Genomic DNA, 26,114 nt, shown 5'->3' with positions numbered 1-26,114 from the left:
CCCGGCAGGCGAAATCGAGCATGGGGGAAGGGAAGATCATTGGGGCGGACCTGGCCAAAGAAGGGCTGAATTCAACAGGGCCAAATCAGCACTCTACAAAAGTAATGTGAAATGTGGGATGTTATTGTCGGCCAAACTCTGGGTAACATTCAAGGGGAAGGAGCTGTTTTTTAACACCCCAGCAGCAGCGGAGGAATTTGTTAGAGCGAACAAACTGGGGGACGGACAGCCGCAACGGCCATCATGAAAGCGACGGAGGTGGAAAAGAAAGGAAGAATAGAAACAAAGAGCGGAGGGCAGACCGTAAACAGAGACAATAAGATCACGAACTGTACACACGTGTTTGGTGTACTGCGCAGGACTGTGCTGTCTCGTTCCCAGGATCGTTCCATCTCTCAATGCAATGGGGGGGAGCGGAGCAAGGTGAATGAGGGTGAGAAAGGCGGGCAGGAGGGCGAGACAAGGGCTAGCAAAAGGAAGGTAAAACAGGACCAGAGCAGGGTGTGGTGAACGTATTGTATTAACCATTCACCATGTATTACTCTGAATCACGCTGTTGCCCATTTGGGCTCCACCTATGGACCATTGTACGATATTACATAGGATGTATCATGTTGGTGCCCTTGTGGGCTCCGCCCCTGGCTCCGCCCCATGAGGGGAGGTATAAAAAGCAGCAGCTCTGTGGGCGGCTCTCTCTAGCTGATCAGTCGCAGGCAGGCTCCGTTCTAGTCGATTAAAGCCACAGTTTACATCTACTCTCTGTTTCGCATGAATTGATGTTCGCATCACAGGGCAAGTACTGGGAGGGGGGCCACCGTGCTATTGAGGATGGCCAACATGGGAGGGCAGGAAGAAGGGAAGGCCGTGGCGTGCCTCTCAGGGGAGAGGGAGCACCTGGCACAAAGGGGGGGGGGACAGTGCAGAAGGAGGGAGAAGAACATGGGGGGGGGGGGACAGAGGGCCAGGGACTATGGCGGAGGGAAAGGAGTCGGGAGGAGAGTGCAGAACAGAAGAGAAGCAAAGAGAAGGGTCAGGTAGATAAGCAGCACGAACACAGGCCTTGGCGGGCATGGAGCAGGGCAAGGAACCAAGATGGCGCCACAAACAGCCACTCGGGAGGGCTGCAGGGCGGAGGGAGACCCTGGGGTGCAGGGGTGCAGTCACATGGCGTACACACAGCAGGCGGCCATGTTGGGTGCCCCCTGGACAATAGGAAGCCCCAGAGCCCTGGGGCCCAACCTCATGGCGAGAGCGGCGACCGCGGCCATTTGGGACAGCCGCCTAACGAAGAGAAACCCCGGAGTGCAGGGGCACATCCACCAGGTTAAGTGTGGGTGATCCCGCAGGACTGGGGGATCAAAACCCCCCACCAGGATTGTTACCTGGAACGTAAGGGGTCTCAGCGGCCCGGTGAAAAGATCTAGAGTCTTCACCCACCTGAGAAGCCTAAAAGCAGACATAATCTACCTGAGGGAGAAGGACCGATTGCTGGTACGAAAGGGCTGGGTGGGACAGATATACCACTCATGCTACAGGACGTGGGCTAGGTGGGTGCTAGGAATATTAACTAGCAAGAGGACGAGGTTTACGGAAACCAAGACAGTTACGGACCCAGGGAGACTGTACGCTCCCAAATTAGACGCAACAGAATTCATAAAGAAGACCATGGCAGAAATCCCCGACCTTGACACACACCGACTGATCATGGGGTGGGGGTGGTGTGGAGTGGGTGGGGTGGGGGGGGGGGGGGCAATGGGGAAGGGGGGAGGTACCATAGGGGGAACTTCAACTGTGTACGGGACCCACTGACCGACTGATCAAACCCGAGAGCAGGAAAGAAGATTGGCATGGAGAGGGAACTAGGAGCATTTATGGAGTAGTTGAGAGCGGTGGACCCATGGAAGTTCCTGAAGAGAGGGTGACCAGGCAACAATTGGTGGACTCCATCCTGAAAGTCGACAGAAAATACTCCGAGGCCCCGACCTTAGGGCTGCTGGTGGAGAGAGAAAAGCTGCAAATGGACTTTAACCTGCTCTTCACTAGGAAAGCAGTGTACCAACTCCGCCAGACACAGGGGGCCTTCTACGAACATGGAGACAAGGCTGGCCAACTATTGGCTCACCAAAGAAAGCAGGCAGCCAAGGGAAATAGCACAGGTAAAGGGTAGCAGAGGCTGACTGGTAACAGAACCAAAGTAGGTCAATTGGGCATTTGAGACCTTCTCCCGGGGACTGTATGCCTCCAAGCCCCCCCAACGGGTGTTGGGGATGAAACAGTTCCTAGACGGACTGGAACTACCAGTTGTGGGGGAAAACTGGAAACACCAATAGACCTGGTAGAAATCATGGAGAGCATCAGCTCCATACAGGCGGGGAAGGCACCGGGACCCGACGGGTTCCGGCAGACTTCAACAAAAACTTTGCACCAGTCCTGGCCCCACACTTGAGGGACATGTTCGCGGACTCACTGGCAGGGGGCACCCTGCCCCCCTCCCTAGTACAGGCCACAATTTCACTGATCGTCAAAAAAGATAAAGACCTGACGGAATGTGGATCATGACCCATTTCACTGCTGAACGCGGATACGAAAATACTCGCAAAGGTCCTGGCCAAAAGGCTGGAGGGCTGCGTACCAGAGGTTGTCGCAGAGGACCAAACGGGCTTCACCAAGGATAGGCAGCTCACAACGAACATCAGGCGGCTGCTGAACGTAATAATGACCCCCTCCGGGGAGAGAACACCAAAGGTGATCGTCTCCCTGGACGCAGAAAAGGCCTTTGACAGAGTTGAATGGAAACACCTCCTCGAGGTACTGGAACGGTTTGGGCTAGGAGCGGGATTCACTGCCTGGGTGAGGCTCCTGTACAAGGCTCCCAAAGCGAGCTTCCAAACTCACATCACCAGCTCGGAATACTTCCCGCTACAGAGAGGAACAGGACAGGGCTGCTCCCTGTCCCCACTCTTGTTCACGCTCGCGATCGAACCCCTGGTGATAGCCCCGCGGGACGCGAAAAGCTGGAGAGCTGGTGGGGCTCCCGTTCAAAAGATAGCCAGACTCTGGACACAGATCCACAAATGGAACCTGACCAGCCTGGTGGAGGAAGCAAAAAGAGACCTTCAAAGGTGGGGCCCACTCCCACTCTCCCTGGTGGGGAAAGTGCAGACGATCAAGATAAACGTATTGCCAAGGTTCCTCTTCCTCTTTAGATCCATTCCGATCTTCATCCCCAAGGCCTTTTTCCAAAACGTAGACAGTTTAATCATGGCATTTGTGTGGTGGGGTAAGAACCCGAGAATTCCCAAGCAGACACTGCAAAGAAGGAAAATCAAAGGGGCCTTGGCCTTACCAAACCTACTATACGACCACTGGGCAGCAACGGCAGAAAGAATGAGGGGATGGATACAAGAACCCAACACAGATTGGGTACAAATGGAGGAGGCATCCTGTAAAGGAACGACCCTCCGGGCCCTGGCCACAGGAGCACTCCCATCCTCCTCAACAAGATACACAACGAGCCCAATGGTAGCAGCCACGCTGAGAACGTGGACCCAGCTGAGACAACACTTCGGGATAACCAAAATATCCCCCATGGCTCCCATATGTGGCAATCACAGATTTCCCCCCAGCCATGCTAGATACCACCTTCAAAAGATGGAGGTGGGTCAGGGACTTCTCCGTAGGGCACAGATTGGCGACACTAGACAAACTGATAAGGAAGTGGAAACTAGCAAAAGGACAGTAAATGAGACACCTCCAAATAAAGCACTTCCTCCGCAAAGAGACAGTAGGATACCCCAGGGCCCCAGAAAGCACACTACCAGAGGACCTGATAGGCACAAGCAACGAGAAGAGGGGGGCTTTGTGGGAAAATATACGGACAGCTACTGGACAGAGCCCGGACTCCACTGGATGAGATCAGACAAAAATGGGAGGACGAACTGGGAACAGAGGTAGGGTGGGGACTCTAGAGCGAAGCACTGAGCAGAGTGAACTGCGCAAGGCTAAACCTAATGCGGTGCACAGAGCGCACCTGGCCAGAACCCGAATGAGTAGGTTCTTCCCGGAGGTGGATGACAAATGTGAACGGTGCCAGAGGGGCCCGGCCAACCACACCCACATGTTTTGGGCTTGCCCCAAGCTTGCTGGGTTCTGGACAGCCTTCTCCGAGGCAATGTCCAAGGTTGTGGGGGTGAGGGTGAAGTCATGCCCAATAGTGGCAATCTTCGGGGTATCGGAGCAGCCAGAGTTACACATGGTGAAAGGGGTCAACGCCCTCGCTTTCGCTTCCCTAATCGCACGCCGGAGAATCCTGCTCGGCTGGTGAACGGCAGCACCACCCAAAGCTGCAGACTGGCTCGCTGACCCCTCGGAATTTCTCCACCTGGAGAAGATTCAGTACGCCACCCGAGGGTCAGAGGAAGGCTTCCTGGATACTTGGGGGCAGTTTGTCGGGCTGGTCCAAAACCTGTTTGAGGCCAGCAACGAGGAGTAACCTAATAAGAATTTTTTTAAAACACCAAGCTGTATGAGGTACCATATGCGCAACCCGGGGGAGAGGGATGCGGAAGGAAGGTGGGGAAACTACGAGAGATGAGGGGAGGCTACTCCCCCCTTTTCTCTTTTTTTTCTCTCCACTCTGTCCGGAAAATAAAAGAAATGCACAGCCGAAGCCGGGGTTGGGGGGGAGAGAGAGAGGGGAGGAGGGTGAGGGTGGTGGGGGGTGGGGGGGGGTGGGGCAATGGGGAAGGGGGAGGTATCATAGACCGATCCAGAGAGCAATGAAATGCACATAGGGTCAGTTAAACGAAGGACAAACTAATCCTTTCTGTATAATAAAGGCCAGGCCAGGAAAATGTGATGTGAATATATACAACTGTTTATAAATATGGGAAATGCCAATAAAAAGATTTATTTAAAAAAAGGTAGGGCGCTCTATCAGAGGGTTCATGCAGACTCGATGGGCCGAATGACCTCCTTCTGCACTGTAGGGATTCTATAATTCTATGAAGCCAACAAGAACAAGTCAGAAGCTATGTTTGAACAGTACAACTTCCCATTAAACGTGTAACTTTTCAGTGTGCTAATCATGTGAGACCTGATTTCGAGGTGCATGAACACATGTTCTCTTTCCCAACATTCAGTTAATGTTTCGCATCAGCTGAAGAGCTTGGGCGAAGTGAAGAAATTGAAATGAGGCTTCCCTCCCACCTACCCCTGCACCAACCCCCCCCCCCCCCCCCCCCCCCCCAACCCCCACCCCCACTCCCCCACCACCACCACCAGAACCACCATCACACCGGGCACTCAGCGCTAGGTCAGTGAAGGTTGTCGCCCCTCTTCTCTCCCCAGACAATCATTTCTCCTTTGATATCCATGAACCCATAGAATCACTACAATGCAGAAGGAGGTCATTCCGCCCATCGAGTCTGCACCGACTCTCTGAAAGAGTACTCTGCCTTGGCCCACTCCCCCCCCCCCCCCCCCCCCCCCCCCCTCAACCTGCGCATTGATTATGAACAATCCACCTGACCTGCACATCTTTGGGCACCAAGTGGCAATTTAACCTGGCCAATCCACCATGCGGGAAGTCCACCTCACAACTTGGTCCCAAATTTGACACGACGGACTGGAAGAAGCACTTATGCCTCATGATTAAGAGCTTTGAACTTTCAAAGTCATTTCTCGAAGGTCTTTTGCTGCTATTGCAACAAGAGACCAGAAGCACCCTTTGTACCATTTCTTCAATGTTTCCATGGATCGTCGACCAAAGTTACACTTGACAAATGGAAGAATTCCCATAGAAATTCGATATCTTAGCGCTATTCCATAGATGATCAAACTTTGCATTGCGGTACAGTGCAATAGAATTCACAACATCTGCTCACCAGGTTCTGATGCTGAGCGATCTAGGACTTACAAATGGAAATTAAGACTGACTTCAGTTCTTCTGAAGCTCTGGCCAACCTCTTTTTGAAATAGCACAACGGTCTGGATCAGATACATGAATTATTAATGGACTGTCCATTGTCAAATGTGCCTCTTCTATTTTTTTGTAGATTCTTTTTTACCTTTTGGGGAAAATTAGTTACCAGAAAGTTGCTCACATCTGGAACCAATTTTCTCTTTCATGCTTGTGTTGTGTGAGGCTTCAGTCTGAGAGAAGCACCTCACAAGGATTTATTTGTTGTAAACAATGTAGAGGAAAGGCATGACTGGGCAAAAGGATTAAAGATAAGGGACATCTAATCCAGAATGTTGTTCATTCATTTCTATAGGTTTTCGGCTGACGTGTCCTCAAATTATGACTGGAGATTTGGAGAAACCTGCCGGGGATTTTAATCTCCAGTCCTCAAACCACGTACTTAAGAAAAATATTCTTAATCCAGGTAAGGTTTACTCACTGTGCAACTGTACAGACTTACTGTTTATTTAGGGGAAGAGTTACTCCAAACTGTAGATAGTCACTGTTTATTCAGAATAAGGGCAACACAATTTTGGGTTGCCAACTGTGATCAAATGTATTCCTGGAGGTTCCAGCCCCTCTGACTTGCCCTTATGCTGCAGCCATTACTCGGCCAACACATCCATCCTTCCGATGCGCTGCCTTCCTACGCCAATTGGTAACCAAAAAGATTCATTCCCCAAGTAGATGATGCTTGACTCTTACCCAAACAGCATTTCACCCCATTTTTCAATTTCTTCGTATCAAAGAAAATGCAAAAGAAAACACTTTTTTAATGTCCCTATGATGTCCTGGAGATTGACCTTCAATCCTTGGAGAGTCCAGGCCAATCCTGGAAGGTTGGCAATCCTACTCACTGCAACTATATAGAGTTACTATTTATTTAGGGTAGGGGTTACTCACTATGTACCTGTACGTAGTCACTGATTATTCAGCAAAGTAAGGATCACTCACTTTGTAACTGTCACAAAGTGACTGTACTTCTGTAAGATCCCATCCTGTTTATTCCCTTACATCCCCTTTCTTTTATTTTGCCATTATTATGTTTGATCCATGGGTGATTGATGGACATATATCTTTAAGTCAAGCAGCAGAGACAATGAGGAATTCTGCCAGTCTCTGCTACTTTAAACAGGAGGTTCATACTTTTCGGTAGCAGAGAGAGAAATGGGTTGGGACTCAGTTTGATCGATTGGCTAGAGGCCAATGAATTGGCCCAAAGGGTGTACTCTGCCCGGTAACAGGTGGTGATGTGATAATATCCAAATGGGATAGTGCTCAGAGACCTGAGGGAGCATTTGAGTGCTCAACACAGAAAAACAAGAACCTGCGCTCTCTCTCTCTCTAGAAAGGCGGTGAGTGTTGTATTTCTGAAACTACAGTGACCTGAAGAAACTACAATAAAACCTCGAACTGAAAGCAACGTTTGAAGAGGAGTAAGGTGCGAAAAACCACCATCTGAAACAAAGACATTTTTTTCCTTTTACTTTTTTTTACCCCTTTCTTCCCTTCTGTGTTTGTCTGCCTTGTTGCGTGTGTGTAGAGAGTGGGGAGCAAGTTAAAGCAGGGTATTTGAATTAGATAATAGTTGACCAGTTGTATTTGCTGCATATATGATTACAGTTCTTGTTATTAATAAAAAGTAATTGTGTTTGCATTTACAAATCTGATGATTGTAATTATTGGGCAGACAAGGGCCGAAGACTTTGGGTAGTTCTCTCGGAATTATTGGTCAATTCACGTATGTGTGGCTCTGGGTCAAGTGGGCTGGAATTGACCACACAGTAGTCCAGTGTGTCGTAACAATTCAGAGTGAGAATTACTCATTGTACAGAGTCTAAGAATCACTCACTGTGTAACTGTACAAAGTCACTGTTTATTCAGAGTGAGAGTTACTCACAGTACAGAGTCACTGTTTATTCAGCAGGGTAAGGATCGCTCACTGCATAACGGCATATATTCACTGTTTATTCAGCAGGGTAAGGATCGCTTACTATGGAGCAGTACCAAGTCACTGTATATTCAGCGGGGCTAAGGATCGTTCAATGTGCAATTGTACAAAGTCACTGTATGTTTAGAGTGAGAGTTACTCACCGTGTAAATGTGCAGAGTTACTGTTTATTGAGAGCAAGTGTAACTGTCTAGAATTTCTATTAATTCAGCAAGCGAGGGGTTAAAACCTAGTTCTATAATTAAGTCCGGTTGGATCGGTGTTCTTTCACTGAAACTCTGCAGTTTTGCTCCCCCTGAGAATTTGGATCATTCTTCAATAAAGAGATAAAATGGTTCTTGAGTTTATGCATGACATCAGAAACAGGTGTAGGTCTATATTTAAGTGTGATTGATGTGAATCTTTGTATGATGAACATCCTTGGGAGATTTAAGTACTAAAATAACACATTTGTAATCACTCACTTCACAGATGTAGGAAGATATCATAAACTTGTGTTTTGCAGGTGGGGCTCAGGGCATTGTTAACTGTGAATGACCTGCTCTGCCGAATCTCTTCCTTTCCAGTTTGGATATTACATTTGTCTGGTTATTTCCCAACTCCATTGGAGGCTCACAATCAGTTCCAGAGAAACCCTGCTCCAGCCCAAATTCCTGCTGCTCAATTTGCAAATCCAGACAATCATGAGCAGATATTTCCGGATTTGTCTTTGCCCTCAGTCTCTGTGACTCTCTCCTCACCCAACATGTGCACACATACACACACCTTCCAGTAGGGGTCACTGGATAGCAATATTCAGCAGGAACCTTGGCTGATCTTCCGTGCTCATTAGGCTAATTTTGGTACCCTCACGCTGGCTGCTATCAGCAAATTTACCCAAGCCTGCCATCAAAAAACTGGCGGGATTAGGTAAAACACTCATACCCGCATTCTGTCTGATCTAATTCCCTACTGACGTCAAATCAGTTTTACATCCAATCCCATGAGATTGACATGCAGGAGGTTTATCTGTAATGAACCACCAATTGTTTCAGCGCAGACTAGGATTTGAACCTCGGGATTTGCTGTTTAACATGGCTTCACACCACATTAGCTGGAGCATTTACAGGTTAACCATTGAGGAACAATTTGAACGTTTTCATTTGTTTCTACAAAGTTTTGTCGATTTGTTGAAGGCTGCAGAGCACCAGCAGGACCAGACATTCTGTGGAATGATCTGACAATAGGAACAGGCGGCCTCGAGAAGGACATTTGCCAGAATTTTCCTCCCCCCCTCACTCCTTCCCTCCCCCTCCTTCCCCCAACCCTCACTCCTTCCCTCCCCCTCCCTCCCCCAACCCTCATTCCGTCCCTCCCCCTCCTTCCCCCAACCCAGCGTTTCTAAGACATGGGGAGAGCACAAAATTGCAAGGACGGGATTCCTTCTGGGATCCTGGTCTCCCTTGAACTGGTCACAATTTTACGCTGGTGCGGACAAAGCCTTGGAAGGGAAACCCGCCCTTGCTTCAGTTAAATGTTTTTTCTCGCCCAGCATCAATCCTTAGGCTGGTGGGTCAATCATAAATGGAGGGAATGTTGAAATTGTACTAGGTTCGATCTCTGGTGAGCAGTCGGGAGAGGTGGGGCGGGGGCACTCCATCAGAAGCCCCCCCTCTGACAGAGGGCACCCTCAGGGACCAGTAACCTCCAGACCTCCCTGTCCCCCAAAACCTATCCGTCGAGAACTCAGTCGCCACTCCTAGTGATTCCCTACATTTCTCCACCTCCTTCACCCCTGCCACTTACCTAGAGGTACTACGTACCTGGGAGTGTGAGCTACTATTGGTGGAGAAGGCTCACTGCTCATTGGCCCAAGCGTTGCTTTCTCATTGGTCAAGACGAAGGTAGCTCCGCCCAATGAGGCGGGGTATAAGAACCCGTGTTCCCCAGCAGCCATCGTTCTTTCTGTACTCAAGCTGCTGGGGAAACATCTTGTAGATTAAAGCCTTCAATTCGGACTACTCCTTTGTTTCAGTCGTTATTGATCGCACATCACCTGTCCTCCAATTCCCAGCACTCAGTTACAGGCGGCTAGCTGAAGTACCTCTTTCTGACCACGGCTGTGCTGTTCCGAGGATGCCTGGGGAGCTGCCTGGCTTGCTGGAGTTGGTGGGGATGTGCAATCCGAGTCCATGTCACCCTTAAAATTCTGGCCTTTGTGTTGTGAAAGTGCTAAGGTGTGGTATTAAATGGACAGGGAGCACCGACCAGATTGAATTGTTCATTAGATGATGGAACTCACCTCAGCATCTCATAATCAGGCCGTAGTGACATTGTTTTATGCATTTATGGAGTATCAGTAAATGAGGATATACTGTAAATCACTGGGCCTCAATCATGAGCATCACTATCCAATCTGTATAATTTTAGAATAGAGGGAATGGGTTATTCCTGACCTGACTAAGGCTGTTAATCTGAAAGTTCTGTACACTGCAGGCAGCCTTTCTCCATTCACATTCGGTTCTCTTCATGGTTCCATTAAGCATCTGCCTCAATCTGTTTCTAAAATATTCACAGGTCAGACACCATATACACACGCAGATCCCTTCCACCTTAAACCAGGTTCACAGGTCAACAATCTGCTGCCTGAGTATCAGAGGTCAGTCACTATTGACCTCTATTGGCCCACATGGAGTATACACCCGTTTTCAGTTTACACTCAGGCACTCAATCAAACAGACACAGAGTAGGATAAAAGGAAACAACTTGTAGACTAACTAATGATCAGAATTATTTAATGAATGAATGTTTGAGCTTTATCCTGAAGCTTACACTATGAACTCTGTTTGGAAAATATAGCCATGATGTGGAGATGCCGGTGTTGGACTGGGGTGAGCACAGTAAGAAGTCTTACAACACCAGGTTAAAGTCTAACATGTTTATTTCAAACACTAGCTTTCGGAGCACAGCTTTCATTCACCTGAGGAAGGAGCTGTGCTCCGAAAGCTAGTGTTTGAAACAAACATGTTGGACTTTAACCTGGTGTTGTAAGACTTCTTACTGTGGAAAATATAGGCCTGGAAATCCTGACCCTTCTCGATCAATGCAAGAGGAGAGGTGGGAGGGTGGTGGGGGTCCATGGTGCTGGGTCAGTTGCATAACAGGTTGCTGCCTGGTGCCTGCCTGGTTCCCATACCAGCCTCCCCGAACAGGTGCCGGAATGTGGCTACTAGGGGCTTTTCACAGTAACTTCATTTGAAGCCTACTTGTGACAATAAGCGATTTTCATTTCATTTTCATTCTGTAGGGACCCTCCCGTCACTCTGACCATCTAAGGCAGAGGGGATTCCCTCTGGAGCTACTCCGACTGGAGCAGAACAGGCGGGGCGCGGTTTAGCAGGAAAAAATAGAGTCAGGTTTTGGGCATATTTAAGGGTTTGTACTTGACAGGAGTCTTTTTATTTTGGCCTCAGTTGAAGCGGCACTTACCTTCATTTCCTAAGCTAGTCGGGACAGGAAGAGATCGAGGCGGGCCTCTCAACCCCCTCCCCCAACGCCCCAACTTATCTGTTAAGGGGTTTTCGAGCTTCCTCTCACCCCATCTCTTAAGGGCAGGCACCCTGGACTCGATCCCTGGCAGTGCCAACCTGGCACAGGTAGCTTGGCACTGCTATCCAGGTATCTTGGCATTGCCAGGGTTGCCAGGGACCTGAGTCCAACTCATTCAGAGGAATCACACGAAAACCAATCAGGAAGCTTCTGCCTGTTTACATCCATATTCACACACCAATCCTGCTATCTGCGTCCCAGTGGATCAACTGCTGAGTATAAGGAGCACATGGACATGAAATTTCTCAGTGTGATCCTTTGGCACAAGAGCAATCTCCTACATCCCACACAATGAAAGCCTAAGCTGTCACATCACCTGCTAGTCTTCAAAAGGAAACAACCTCCCCAAATGGGGGATTGGCCATTTGGAGATGTCGGCCGGAATTCTCCGGTCGTTGTGATTCAATCTTCCCGCTGGCAGCATGGAGTGGTTACAATGGGAAATCCCATTGACAAACAGCAGGAAGGTAGAAACCCGCTGCCAGTGAACGGCCTGTGGCAGAGGAACATGTGGCTTGCAGACCAGAGAGCCCCGCCTATTAGCACAGATTACTTTTGGTCCGCCAGCTGAAGGAAAAAAACGATCAAAATTGTCACAAACCAGTCCCATTGTTGTTTTGTTATGCTCTTGACTTAGCATAACCTGCTTTCTTGATGTGCACTCTGACAAAGGAAGGTTCAGACTTGGAGATAGCTTTAATAGATTTATTAAACTGTTAACAATTCTCCTACTTGGATTCAACTCTCCTGTTAATCCTGCTATAGCTACTCAGACTGATGAACCAGTCTGCTACAATCCAGGTGGTGGGTGTGATGTGTTTCAAATCAACAGTGTGTACTCACTGAGTGTCTCCACTGGAAAGAGGAAGATCATGTGTGCTGTGTTCTTTTATATGGGTTGGTGTAATGCCCTCCTGTGGTGGTGTCACCTCTATGTGTGTCGTGAATGCCCATTGGTCGTATCCTATCTTACTGACCTATTGGTCGAATGTCTGTGTGTCATGTCTCTTGTGCTCCCTCTAGTGTCTAGCTAGCCTACGTGTACTTACATCCCCCTTTTTTTCATGTTACAGATTTTATGTACAGTGTTAAAGAAAATTGAACAAAAACAGGTAGATAAGTGATGATATGTACAAGTTATGATAACAGTGATCATTAAACAATAAGTCCAAATCATATGTATGAGTCCAAAATTCATCAATTAATATGGTCGAGCGTCTTTCTTGTTTGGTTGGTGAGTTGGTGATGTTGATGGTGGCATATACTTGTGAACGCCATCAGTCTCCCTGTGCGTAAGGAACCAAGAAATGGTCAAATCACTTCATTGTTTGATTTGGAGTCTTTTTGTTTTCTTCCGATGCTTGTGATAGCGATGTTGGATGGCATCTGTCCTGAAAGTCAGGTTGCCTGTTGGTAGTGCAGCAAACGTGATTTGGGAAGATGCATCGTCCTGCCATGGTATGTCATTGTACTGAGCTGAGCAATAACATTGTCCCTCATGGGCAGAGTTATACCATGTCATACCAGTCATTGTGCCATAGTTGTTGTTTTTGTCGTGCTTGTCGACGTTGTTGCCATTGATACACTTCTTGTTATCGTCTTTGATGTTGTTGGTGTGTTGGTTGATTTTGTTGTCGTGTTTGCTGCGCTCAAGGACCACACTCTGTGGATAATATGAGTCCTTCACACAGTTACTCATGTCAGTGTGCTTTATGGCATCTGCTGTTTCCTTGAGTGTGCCATCACTGAGTTCATGGCGCTCCCAGTCAGGAGTCATGTCCGGCATACATGAATCAGCTTTGGCTTGTTGATGCTCCACGTCTGGAGTCTGGTCTGTTTCACCTGAGTCAGTTTTGGCTTGTCGATGCTCCACGTCTGGAGCCCTTTCTGGTTCACCTGAATCAGCTTTGGTTTCTTCCCGCTCCCCGTCCGGAGTCATTGCAGGTTCACTTGCATCTTCTGAGGTTTCTTAATGCTCCACGTCCGGAGTCAAAACATTCAGCAATGCATTTGCATGTGGAGAGGCTCGAGCGAATGACGTTTGAAGTAACGTGGTGTCACCGGAGTCACCAGTAGTCTCACTGTGATTGCCGAGTGCCTTTATACACACTAGCTGAGGTTTGTCACATTGCACATCTTGGGCTGGATTCTCTCCTACCCGGCGGGGCAGGGGTCCCGGCGTAGTGGAGTGGCGCCACGCCAACTGGCGGCAAAACCGGCACCAGCGTCCTTTGTCGCCCGCCGCCCGGCGCCGGGGCTGGCCGAAAGGCCTTCGCCGGTTCGCGCATGCGCCGTTGGTGACGTCAGTGGCAGCTGCCACTGATGTCACCACCGGCGCATGCGCGCTATGGTGGAGGCAGTGGCGGCGGCGGAAGAAAAAGAGTGCCCCCATGGCACTGGCCCGCCCGCCGATCGGTGGGCCCCAATCACGGGCCTGGCCACCATGGGGGCACCCCCCGGGGGCCGATCGCCCCGCGTACCCCCCAGGACCCTGGGGGCCCGCTCGCGCCGCCGATCCCGCGCCACCAGAGGTGGTTCAAACCTCGGCGGCGGGAGAGGCCTCCCAGCGGCGGGACTTCGGCCCATCACGGGCCAGAGAATCGCCACAGGGGGCTCGCCGATCGGCGTGGGGTGATTCCCGCCCCCGCCAATTCCCGGGTGGCAGAGAATTTCTGCCACGGCGGGGGCGGGATTTTCGGCCCCCTGCCGAATTTCGCCCCTTGTATGGGAAGTGGGATGCCGTCGTCACTTGTCGCACATACAGTGGGTCGAGCCTCAGTGCGTTTTTGTCGTTCACTTGAGTGTGGCAGACTGTCAGAGTCTTCTTGCTGTGCACTTGAGCGTGGCAGACTTGCATCGTCTGCAGCTGGTTGCTCAGAGGAGGTTGCTAGACCCTTATGGTCTTGTTCATGCAAGGACTGCGCTTCGGAGTGCACAGTGACACAAGCCTCCGCAGCGAGCTCGTGGACAGCCCACAATAGAGGCTGTCCATGAGCTCGCTGTGGAGGCTTGTGTCACTCGAGTCACTTCTTGTGTGGAGACGTGCAGTTGTCTTGCTGTTGAGTCTTTCATCGCTTCCTGTGTGGCGGCTGGGACCCTTTGTGGTGCGTGGACCACTCTCTGTGTGGAGTCAGAAACCCTTCGCAGTGTGTGGACCACTCTCTGTGTGGCAGCAGGCCATTCTCTGTGGACTTGTACCGCTCTCTGTCTCTTGGCGTCAGGCCGCAGCATAATCCTGCACTCACGAGTCGGGATGTCAAGTATGCTGGGCTGAAGATTCCCCAATCCGAAGAACTGGTCGTCGGGGTCGTCAATGTACAACACTTCTAGTTGCGGTTCGGATTTGATACTGGGGTAGCCACCTCCCAAGGTGAAATCTTCATCTGAGTCATTGTCTTCCAAGGCCATATCATCACGTTTTGTGTCGGAGCTGGCATTGGACTCGTGATGTCCAAACAAGAATTCAATGTCTGAGTCATAGTATTCAAGGACTGTATCATCTCTTTGGGCTGTGCTAACTGCTTGTTGCAGGGTTCTGCGGAGGTTACTTTCAGCTACTGGTCGAATTTCAGGCATTGTGCTGTCGTTCCAGATGAAAGAATCGGATTTTACGGCTTTAAATTTTTTTTCCGTGTTTTGGGACATTTCCCCTTTAAGTGGGCGTGGTCCTGGGCCTCTGATGTCACGACGTGTGTGACGTAGGTCGTAGGAAGCGATTGGGCATGCACAGATCACTGTTCCTTTACTTGGGGCCTTTTTCTCAACTGCTCATGTGCAGCACCTTTACCAAGATGGCTGCAATTCAAAACTGCAGATTTCTTCAATGGAAAGCCTACCTTCGCCTCATGGGGAATTTTGGCGTATCTTTTACTGCTTTTTCTCGTATGTTCCTCGCAGAATTCTTGGAATTTGTCCAGAACTGCCTGGAAGTCACTCTTGTTTTGCCCCTTTGAGAAGTTGAAGGACTGGAAGATTTCAGCTGCTTCTGGACCCGCGATGGTGAGTAGCAGCTTTATTTTCTCTGCATCCGCAATGCCATGTAAATTAGACCCTACCAGGTAGATCTCGAATCTCTACCGGAACCAATGCCAGTTTTCACTGAGATTGCCTTGGTACCTGAGCTGCTGTGGAACCGGAATCCCGAACATCATCTTGCCTGGCTGCTATTGCTGGGTGTCACTGTTTGCTGAGTTGTAACTATATGGATTTAAACAGGTCACTCCTGCGTACAATGTTTTGTTATGCTCTTGACTGAGCATAAGCTTCTTCCTTGATGTGCACTCTGACAAAGGAAGGCTCAGACTTGGAGATAGCTTTAACACATTTATTAAACTGTTAACAATTCTCCTACTTGGATTCGACTCTCCTGTTAATCCTGCTATAGCTACTCAGACTGACGAACCAGTCTGCTACAATCCAGGTGGTGGGTGTGATGTGTTTCAAATCAAAAGTGTGTACTCACTGAGTGTCTCCACTGGAAAGAGGAAGATCATGTGTGCTGTGACCTTTTATATGGGTTGGTGTAATGCCGTCCTGTGGTGGTGTCACCTCTGTGTGTGTCGTGAATGCCCATTGGTCATGTCCTATCTTACTGACCTATTGGTCGAATGTCTGTGTGTCATGTCTCTGGGTGCTCCCTCTAGTGTCTAGCTAGCCTACGTGTACTTACATTAACCCCTTGTGTATTTACAGTGATGCATATCACCACAATTGTCATCTGACATCTGGAGTTCCATGTTCAAGTGCACAAGATCAATTCAACCAGCATCAGCCATTTCCAGGTTTTACTGGTTTATTTTCCTTCTTAATACTTCTGAATTTGATGGGTTGGAGTCTCTGCAGCCCGGCGCTGAAATCGCTTTCGGCGCAGGGACGGAGAATCCACTTCCACGCCGAAATCGGGCCTGGCGACGGTCCGGCGATTCTCCGGGACCTGAAAATCGGTGTGAACGTGGAGTACGCCACATGGCTGAGGGCCCATTGACACATGGCTGAGGGCCCAGCAATCCTCCACTCCTGACCGGCCGAGTTTCCGACAGCATTGAACTAACCACCTATTGCCGCTGGGATGCTGGCATGACGGCTGCAGACTCAGTTCGCGGCCGCTCTGGTGGGGGGCAGGGGGATCGGACATCGGAGGGGGGGGCCTTATAGGCAGCCAGGGGTTAGATCTGCACGGTTACATGATCGGGCGCGGTCGATTGGAGGGGGGGTCTAATTTTTCTGTCTGCCCCCGCGGTCCGAGTCCGCATGGAGCGCGGCGTGGCCGCTGGAGGCTGCCGCCATGCGCATGCATGAACTCCAAACCGGAAGTGCAGATGCCCGTATCCACAACCAAAGTTGTGAGAATCACGTGAAGTCCCTGCTAGCTCCAGGTCCGTGCTAGCCCCCTGCAGGACTTTGAATTAGGTCAACTTTTTTCCAGGAATCTCAAGTGAAACTCCAGCGTCTTTTGCCGGCGTGGGGGACATAGTCCCATTTTGGGAGAATCCAGCCCATGATCTTTGGTCTTTTTTTTTCAGCTGCATTTTAATCCTTGGGATGCCAGATATTAAACTCTTAACAAACTTTCTGTGGCAAAGGGAGCCAGGACTCATGCAAGAATAGTCCGATACTCTATGGAATGCTCTCCACAGGAGTGAATTCACAGCTACTGTTTATCTCATTAACTGCAGTATCTTTATGAGCCATTCAAAATAGAATCTTCCTCAGTGTTCCCTCCTCCCACAATGGCAGTGACCAACTTCACAGGTGGGGCTGGTAGCACAGTGGTTATCACTGTTGCTCCACAGCTCCAGGGTCCCAGGTTCGATTCCCGGCTTGGGTCACTGTCTGTGTGGAGTCTGCACATTCTCCCTGTGTGTGCGTGGATTTCCTCCGGGTGCTCCGTTTTCCTCCCACAGTCCAAAGATGCGCAGATTAGGTGGGTTGGCTATGCTAAATTGCCCTTAGTGTCCAAAAAGGTTAGGTGGGGTTACTAGGTTACGGGGACAGGGTGGATGTGTGGGCTTGAGTGGAGTGCACTTTACAAGGGCCGGTGCAGACTCAATGGGTCGAGTGGCCTCCTCTGCACTGTAAATTCTATGATTCTTAATCTATGATCACAAGGCTGCCGGGTCCTCTGATTCAGTCTGTATCCTTCAGGGCCTACTGGCCTTAATTGCACCTGGAGTCGGTGTCCTAATTTGCTGCCAAACAGGGGTCCTGACGCGTTGTGTGGGATCGGTACCTGGTAACAGTCCCAATTCACGTTCAGGTTTTAAGAGCAAATGGTCCTGCTCTGAAAGAGCAATCCAATCAGGCCTGTTCTATCCCCACTGCCCTGCAAATTGCCCAATTCAAGTATTTGTCGAATTCAGTTTTGGAAGCTCCTATTGAAACTGCTGCCAATACCCTTTCAGGTAACACACAGCAGATCGTCACAACTCACTGAGGGAATGTAATTCTCCCCATCTCACCTCCTCCTTGGCTCACTTGCTAATTAATGTAAATCTGTGTTCTCTGCCTACTGAGCCTCCAGCCAATGGATTCAACCTTTTCTAGTTACCTTATCAAAACCCCTCACTCATAATTTTCAACATCTCCAGCAGATCTCCGTTGAACCTTTTCTGTTCGAAGGAGAAATGTTTCAGTTTCTCTGGCCTCTCCACGTCACTTTTCAAAACTTACCATCCATTTTGTTTTTTGTCATAACCCCCACTCGCGTGCCAGCAGAAAATTCTGTTATTCTGCATCCAACTGTTAGAAAACACTTTGCAAAGTTTCTCGCCTCCACATGTCAACACTGATTCAGAGATAGGACAGACAGTGCAAAAAAGATTTACGAGAATGACATCGGAACTGAAAAGTTGCGCTTATCAGTAGACACTCAACATGCTGATTGGGAAGTCGAGGTCAAGTAGACATAAGTTAACAATTGGAGACAGACCTTTCAGGAATGAACTGAGGAACCACTTCTACATAAAGAGGTAACTCTCCTCTGCAAATGGCAACTGATGTTTGATTAATTGTTAAATTTATCTTTCAGGTTGAAATATTTGTATTAACCAATAGAATTAAGAGATGCAGGGCAAAGCCATGTATGTGGGGCTATATGTTCAATCACCGGTGAGGTCAATGTCGTGCATGGGCACAGTTTGAAATCAGCGCAATTGGATAAAATGTCAGTCTTCCGACACCTCCAGAGCGCTGCGATTTTCAATGGTCAGTGGAGGACGCAGAGAATAGGGAAGGGTGGTGTTTGAGGAGCCACCAACTTGCACCTTCCTAATAAGCAGCTGTTAAGCTAATGGAACCAACTGGACTAGGAAAGAATCCACATTTTAAAAGGTGAGAAAGAGGAGAGTAAATGGTCTTGGGTATGTTAGTGCACAGCCATCAGACGCGCGGCAGCATGACATTATTTATTGCTGCTGTTGACTTAAGGTCATGAAATAGGGCGGCACAGGGGCACAGTGGGGCACAGGGGCACAGTGGTTAGCACTGCTGCTTCACAGCACCTGGGACCCAGGTTTGATTCCCGGCTCGGGACACTGTGCGGAGTCTGCACGTTCTCCTCGTGTCTGCGTGGGTTTCCTCCGGGTGCTCCGGTTTCCTCCGACAGGTCCCGAAAGATGTGATGGTTAGGTGAATTAGACATTCTGAATTCTCTCTCAGTGTACCCGAACAGGGTATTTTCAGACTAACTTCATTGCAGTGCTAATGGAAGCCTACTTGTGACATGAAGAAAGATTATTATTATAAATAAAAGGGGGTAGTCAAACTGAGGTGTTTGTGCAATGTCGCTGGGCCACCAATGCTGGAGTAGAGCTGATTAAGTGCATGATGGTTGAATATTTGGGCCCTTGTTTGGGTGCTGCTGCTCTGCTCTCTGTCAGCTGAATTCCACAACGCCAAAGAAAAACAAATCCTGGCTACGGTATCGCCCTCCAGAGTCAGCTCCTGCCTTCAGGCAGGGAGCAGTACCATCAATTAGGCCTCAGGTCCACCTCCAGGTCAACTGGGGACTTTGCATTTCCAAATACCATTGTGTTCAGCCTATGGCATTGGTTCACACATCAACTGGGATGTCATTGAATGGCAGAAAAGGCTTGATTGGCCGAATGTGCTCCTTCAGTGTCACAACGAGGAGCTTTTCAGCTCATTCCTGTATTAACACCAAGGCACCATCTAAATCCTTTGCTGAGGAATACCCTGACAGTGATAGCGTTAATGTGGTGATATGATTTTCATAGCTGTCTGCCATTGGGGCAGAACACCGACTTACCATTGGCCCTGGTCGGTCATGTACCTCTCGACCGATTGGTTGAGACCAGTCATGTGACAGCTCTCCGATTGGTCGAGAGGCTGAGTTAACCACGCCTCCTTGCCGAGGTATAAATAGTCAAACGCCCGGCGGTCGTCCATTTTATTGTAGACAACCGCAGGACTAAGTTCTAGTTTATTAAAGCCTAACTTTTGTAAAGCAACTCGTCTCTCGTGCAATTGATGGCTCATCAGTTAATCCAAAGAAACGTTGATTAAAAGGACTGCATTTACTGTTCTTTGCTCGCAAACATGAGCCAGCTAATACACGCAAATTAATATCGCCTTTAAACATACCTATCCAGCACCTCTGGTTTAGGGATAAGTTGAAAATAGAACATTTTCAAAAGAGGATTTGTAATGTATGGAGGCACAGCAGTACGATTGGAGTAAACTGGCAGAAAACTGGCCTCTTTTTGCACTAAAATTTCCATGATGCTTTGAGGAGTCTTTTCTTGTGATGCTCATACACACACATCAAGCCCCTGCCCCATTTATCTGTGTACCTTCACGGTGAAGGTTGCACCACAAACATTTGATTCTTATTGGATGACTGCAGCCTTATGTGGTCTTTTAATTGTACTGATCACAACCACTGATATTCATGCTCGCTTGCACTAGTTTTTAAGTGATAAAATTTAGCTACGTACATTGCGGTTGAGGGCGGTGCATGTGAGGCCTTATAAAGTCAGAAATGATGGTAGCAACTCAAAGCTGCCTTATGGAAATATTCACCATTATATGTGTTGAACTAAATACCCATTGACGAAATAGAAGATGCAATCAAGGGATATATAAATCAGTTCGATGGACCTTGCACCCAAACAATCTGCTCAAACTGCTCATATCGTGAAATTCCTGAGAATTTAGCACCTTTTTAGTTAATCACATACTGTTTCTTTCCTCTGTACATTGCTCGACTTGTGAATTTCTATTATGCTTCAGGTTAATCATTTGCACATCATACATCATATTTTGGGGACTTTCCAGCCCAAATGTAGCAGTTTTTATTTTCGGCCTGCTAACCTATGTCTAACAACCACAGAAGAGGTTGAGTGGGATTCACATTCTTACGGTCAGGTGGTGAACACTCGCTCCACACCCGCCTTCCTTCTGCCACTACTGTTATGTTGAGGAAACGGAGCCTGATTCCCATTGATTAATGCCACCTCAGTGTTGGTAATCCATTGCAGTGTTATTCTGATCCAGCGGGAAGTGAGTGAAGTTTCGAACCCAACCAACAATAAAACACTAAACAACGGAAATGATCTCAGCTGACTGTGCTGGTTTAATAGCAATAATTCACACTTCACAAAGACTGAATGGTAAAGTAACATTTGATTATAGACCTTTCTGACAAAACCACAATGTTTCTAACATGTCAACAGTCCTGGGCAATGACACTGAAAGAAAAAATCAGTAAATGTTCTAAAACTTTTTCAGTAAAGAAGGGGACCGCAGAAAAAAATATACTGAGCCAAAACTTGCAAACAAAATTCAAATAATCATGAGAAAAGATCAGTGATAAATAAGCTCAGTAATATCCCCGCCCTAAAAATAGATGCAGACGCAATGAGTAAATTTTACAGTCACTGTGAAAACATCAGCAAATATTTTATTTCCATGATTTAACTGTCGTCCCTGCAAAGTCCTCCTTACTAACGTCCGGGGGCTCATGTCAATATTGAGAAGGTTGTCCCACACACTCGTCCCACCCTAAATGCCTGACATAGTCATAATGATTCTTAGCTTAGAGAACGAGTCACACATCATCATCACCATCCCTGGATATGGCCTGTCTCACCAACAGGGCAGACTCACCAGAGATGGTGACACAGTGGTATACAATCAGGAGGAGTTATAGATATAGATATAGAGAAATACAGCACAGAACAGGCCCTTCGGCCCACGATGTTGCGCCGAACTTTTGTCCTAGGTTAATCATAGAATTTTGGACAATTTTTCATGGCCAATCCACCCAACCTGCACATCTTTGGACTGTGGGAGGAAACCGGAGTACCCGGAGGAAACCCACGCAGTCACGGGGAGGATGTGCAGACTCCACACAGACAGTGACCCAAGTCGAAATCGAACTTGGGACCCTGGAGCTGTGAAGCAATTGTGCTATCCACAATGCTACCGTGCTGCCCTTAAGAAGTTAACCTACACTCCCTTATTCTACCCTAGTCCAAGTACCTATCCAATAGCCGCTTGAAGGTCCATAAATTTTCCGACTCAACTACTACCACAGGCAGTGCATTCCATGCCCCCACTACTCTCTGGGTAAAGAACCTACCTCTGACATCCCCTCTATATCTTCCACCATTTATCTTAAATTTATGTCCCCTTGTAATGGTGTGTTCCACCCGGGGAAAAAGTCTCTGACTGTCTACTCTATCTATTCCCCTGATCATCTTATAAACCTCTATCAAGTCGCCCCTCATCCTTCTCCGTTCTAATGAGAAAAGGCCTAGCACCCTCAACCTTTCCTCGTATGACCTACTCTCCATTCCAGGCAACATCCTGGTAAATCTCCTTTGCACCTTTTCCAAAGCTTCCACATCCTTCCTAAAATGAGGTGACCAGAACTGCACACAGTACTCCAAATGTGGCCTGACCAAGGTTTTGTACAGCTGCATCATCACCTCACGGCTCTTAAATTCAATCCCTCTGCTAATGAACGCTAGCACACCATAGGCCTTCTTCACAGCTCTATCCACTTGAGTGGCAACTTTCAAAGAACTATGAACATAGACCCCAAGATCTCTCTGCTCCTCCACATTGCCAAGAACCCTACCGTTAACCCTGTATTCCGCATTCATATTTGTCCTTCCAAAATGGACAACCTCACACTTGTCAGGGTTAAACTCCATCTGCCACTTCTCAGCCCAGCTCTGCATTCTATCTATGTCTCTTTGAAGCCGACAACAGCCCTCCTCACTATCCACAACTCCACCAATCTTCGTATCATCTGCAAATTTACTGACCCACCCTTCAACTCCCTCATCCAAGTCGTTAATGAAAATCACAAACAGCAGAGGACCCAAAACTGATCCCTGCGGTACGCCACTGATAACTGGGCTCCAGGCTGAATATTTGCCATCCACCACAACTCTCTGTCTTCTATCGGTTAGCCAGTTTGTTATCCAACTGGGCAAATTTCCCACTATCCCATGCCTCCTTACTTTCTGCATAAGCCTACCATGGGGAACCTTATCAAATGCCTTACTAAAATCCATGTACACTACATCCACTGCCGAGTTGACCGAGGAGACATCAACATTGACTCCAGATCCAATGAAGTCTCATGGTATCAGATTAAACAGGGACAAGAAAATCTCCTGCTCATTACCGGGTATCACCCCCCACATCTCTCCACGCCCCCCCCCCCTCCCCACCCCCCGTCTCCCCCTCCCCCTTGAAGATCAATTGAATGAAGTGGCTTGGTAGTACCACTGCTGGCCGAGCTAACCATGTTGTGGAGGACACAGCTGCTAGGGTCCGCTACAGGTGCTGAGGGAACCAATAAAGGAGAAAAACATGCTTGCCCTTCTCCTTACTTGCTGCCTGCAGATGCAGCTGTCCATGACAGTATTGATAGGAGTGGCCACCACACAGACCTTGTGGGGTTGTGGGGAGGAAGTCCATCTTTACATTGAGGATGCCCTCCATTGTGTTGTGTGCCACTAACAGCATGTTAAATGGGATAGACTTTAAACAGATCCAGCAGCTCAAAACTGGACCTGCGAGAGACACTATGGGCCATGAGCAGCAGCAGAATTGTACTCAACCACAATATGTAACCTCATGGCTTGGCATATCTCCTACTCTACCATTACCATCAAGCCTTGGAATCAATTGTGGTTCAATGAAAAGTTCAGTTGGGCATGCCAGGAGCAACATCAGGCATATCAATAAATGAGACGTCAACCTGGTGAAACTACAGCACAGGACTATTTGTGTGCCAAACAACATAAGCAGGCAATGAAGCAATCCAACAACCAATGAATCAGATCTAAGCTCTGAATCCCTGCCACATCCAGCGGTGAATGATGGTGGACAATTAAACAATTCACTGGAAGAGGAGATTCCACAAAAAGTCCCATCCTGAATGATCAGGGAGCCAAACCCATCAGGAATAAAGACAAGGTTGGGAATTTTCAACTATCTTCAGCCAGAAGACCCCCCCCCCCAGGTTCCCTGCATCACAGATGTCATCTTTAGCCAATCCAATTTACTCCATGTGAGATTGTGAAACAGCTGAAGACACTGCATATCGCAAAGTCTATGGGCCCTGACAATATTCCAGCAATAGTACTGAAGTCTTGAGTTCCAGAGCTTGTTGCGCCCCTAGCCAAGCTGTTCCAGTACAGCTACAATACTGGCATCTAACTGACAACATGGAAAATTGCCCAGGTATGTCCTGTACACAAAAATGATTAAACCAATCTGGCTGAATATCACTTCATCAACCTCCTCTCAATCATTAGCAAAGTGATACTTGCACAGCAACAGCTCACTCACGCTCAGTTTGCGCTTCTGACCTCATTGCAGGTTTGGGAAGCTGCGGTGGGGGGTTCAAGGGGGATCGAGAGATCGGGGCAGCGTTTAAAAATGGCACCCCAATCTCTTCCTACTCCGATGAGCTGAACTTGTCAGTACAAGAAGTGAGGTATATGCTGCCTCGGAGGGAATTTCCTGACCGAGGCCAGAAAAAAAAGAGTCCCATTTGATAGCAGGTTCATTCTCGGTGCTCCATGTACCGAGAAACACCCTGTGATACGCTCCCAAAACGGGACTCTGTTGATAGTTAAATCGCACCTATTGTTGCTGCAGAGATTGCAATCCCTGAATCTCACCTCATCACCCCCTCTGTTTCAGAAGCGATGGTCTTCTGTATTTGAAGTTAATTTTCATCATACCCATACATAAAGAAGCCAACTGCCTGTTTGCAGTCAATCCAATTTTAATTCCTAGACTTCAGGCTCATCTTGGTTACTGCCAAGTGTGCTGTGTTGAAATTTCTCTTTCGCTCCCCTAGAGACATCAGTCAAATCTTGGGCAGATGTTGGCCTCTGCTATGAGACTTCCTCATGTTTGGAATTGCTGTTTGCCAAGCACACTCACACTTCCAGTGACTTCACATTCATAAGGGGGTACGTACACACAATATATATACACACACAAATACACACGCACACAGCACTCAATGCACATACACACACACAATACACATACATAAATACATACAAACACAAATACACACACATAAAACACACAATACACATGCACATACACAATTCACATACATACACAGACTAATTCACAGACCCAATACACATGCACATACATACATACACACCAAATACACATGCATATAACACAAAAGACGTGCACAATACACATACGTACACACAATTCGTATCCATGCATACACAATACACAAATACACACAACACACACAAATACACACATACAACACACACATGCGCGTGCACATAAACACACCTACAAAGCAACACACACACAAAACATGTACACAATACACAAATATGCACACACAAGCATACACACACAACACGACATACATATGCACATGCATGTCCACACACAAACACACATTCATGTACACCTACACATGCACAAACGCATACACACATTACCTTGCTCCGACCTGCATCTCTTAACCTGCCATTAAATATTACGAAGGACCCGTACCAGAAGCGCAATCATGAATCACTGACTGGTTAGGGGATGAATTATTTCTTCTGGCTAAATATGTTTTTGGAATTTTCCTATATTTGGCTGAAGTTTGAATAGTTTACAGACAGTGATCTGGCTGGTGCTGAAGTATTTTTTTCACAATTTCAAGGTTGGTTGGATTATCCGGCATTCCACTGAGAATTGTAAATAACTTGAAGGATAAAGGGAGGGCATACAAAACAGGGCACACAGCTGGAAGAGGGGGAGAGGGTGCACCAGGAGGCCACATGCATGGGTCTTTATGGAGCAATTCCCTTCCCACAATTTCAGCGGACTCCAACACATGAGACATGTATTTTGCACGAAGGAGATCCTGATTGAAAATTTCCAACTGCTGCTACCACAGTTCAAAGCAGAGCAAGGATAGCATATCCTGCGGAAATCAAGTTGACCCTGACTGTATATTTATGTACCATGGGCACCTGCTGTAAGATCACTCAGCGTTTACAGCAATAAACTGAGTTAATATCTGAAGTTAATGGTCCTTCATCAACAGTACAAGGGAGGTCCACTGAAACTCTCTATAGATAGAGAGACAACTTAATT

The sequence above is a fragment of the Scyliorhinus canicula genome, chromosome 19 (assembly GCF_902713615.1).
Source record: "Scyliorhinus canicula chromosome 19, sScyCan1.1, whole genome shotgun sequence".
Taxonomy (NCBI): Eukaryota; Metazoa; Chordata; class Chondrichthyes; order Carcharhiniformes; family Scyliorhinidae; genus Scyliorhinus; species Scyliorhinus canicula.
Note: the sequence above shows the minus strand (reverse complement) of the source record.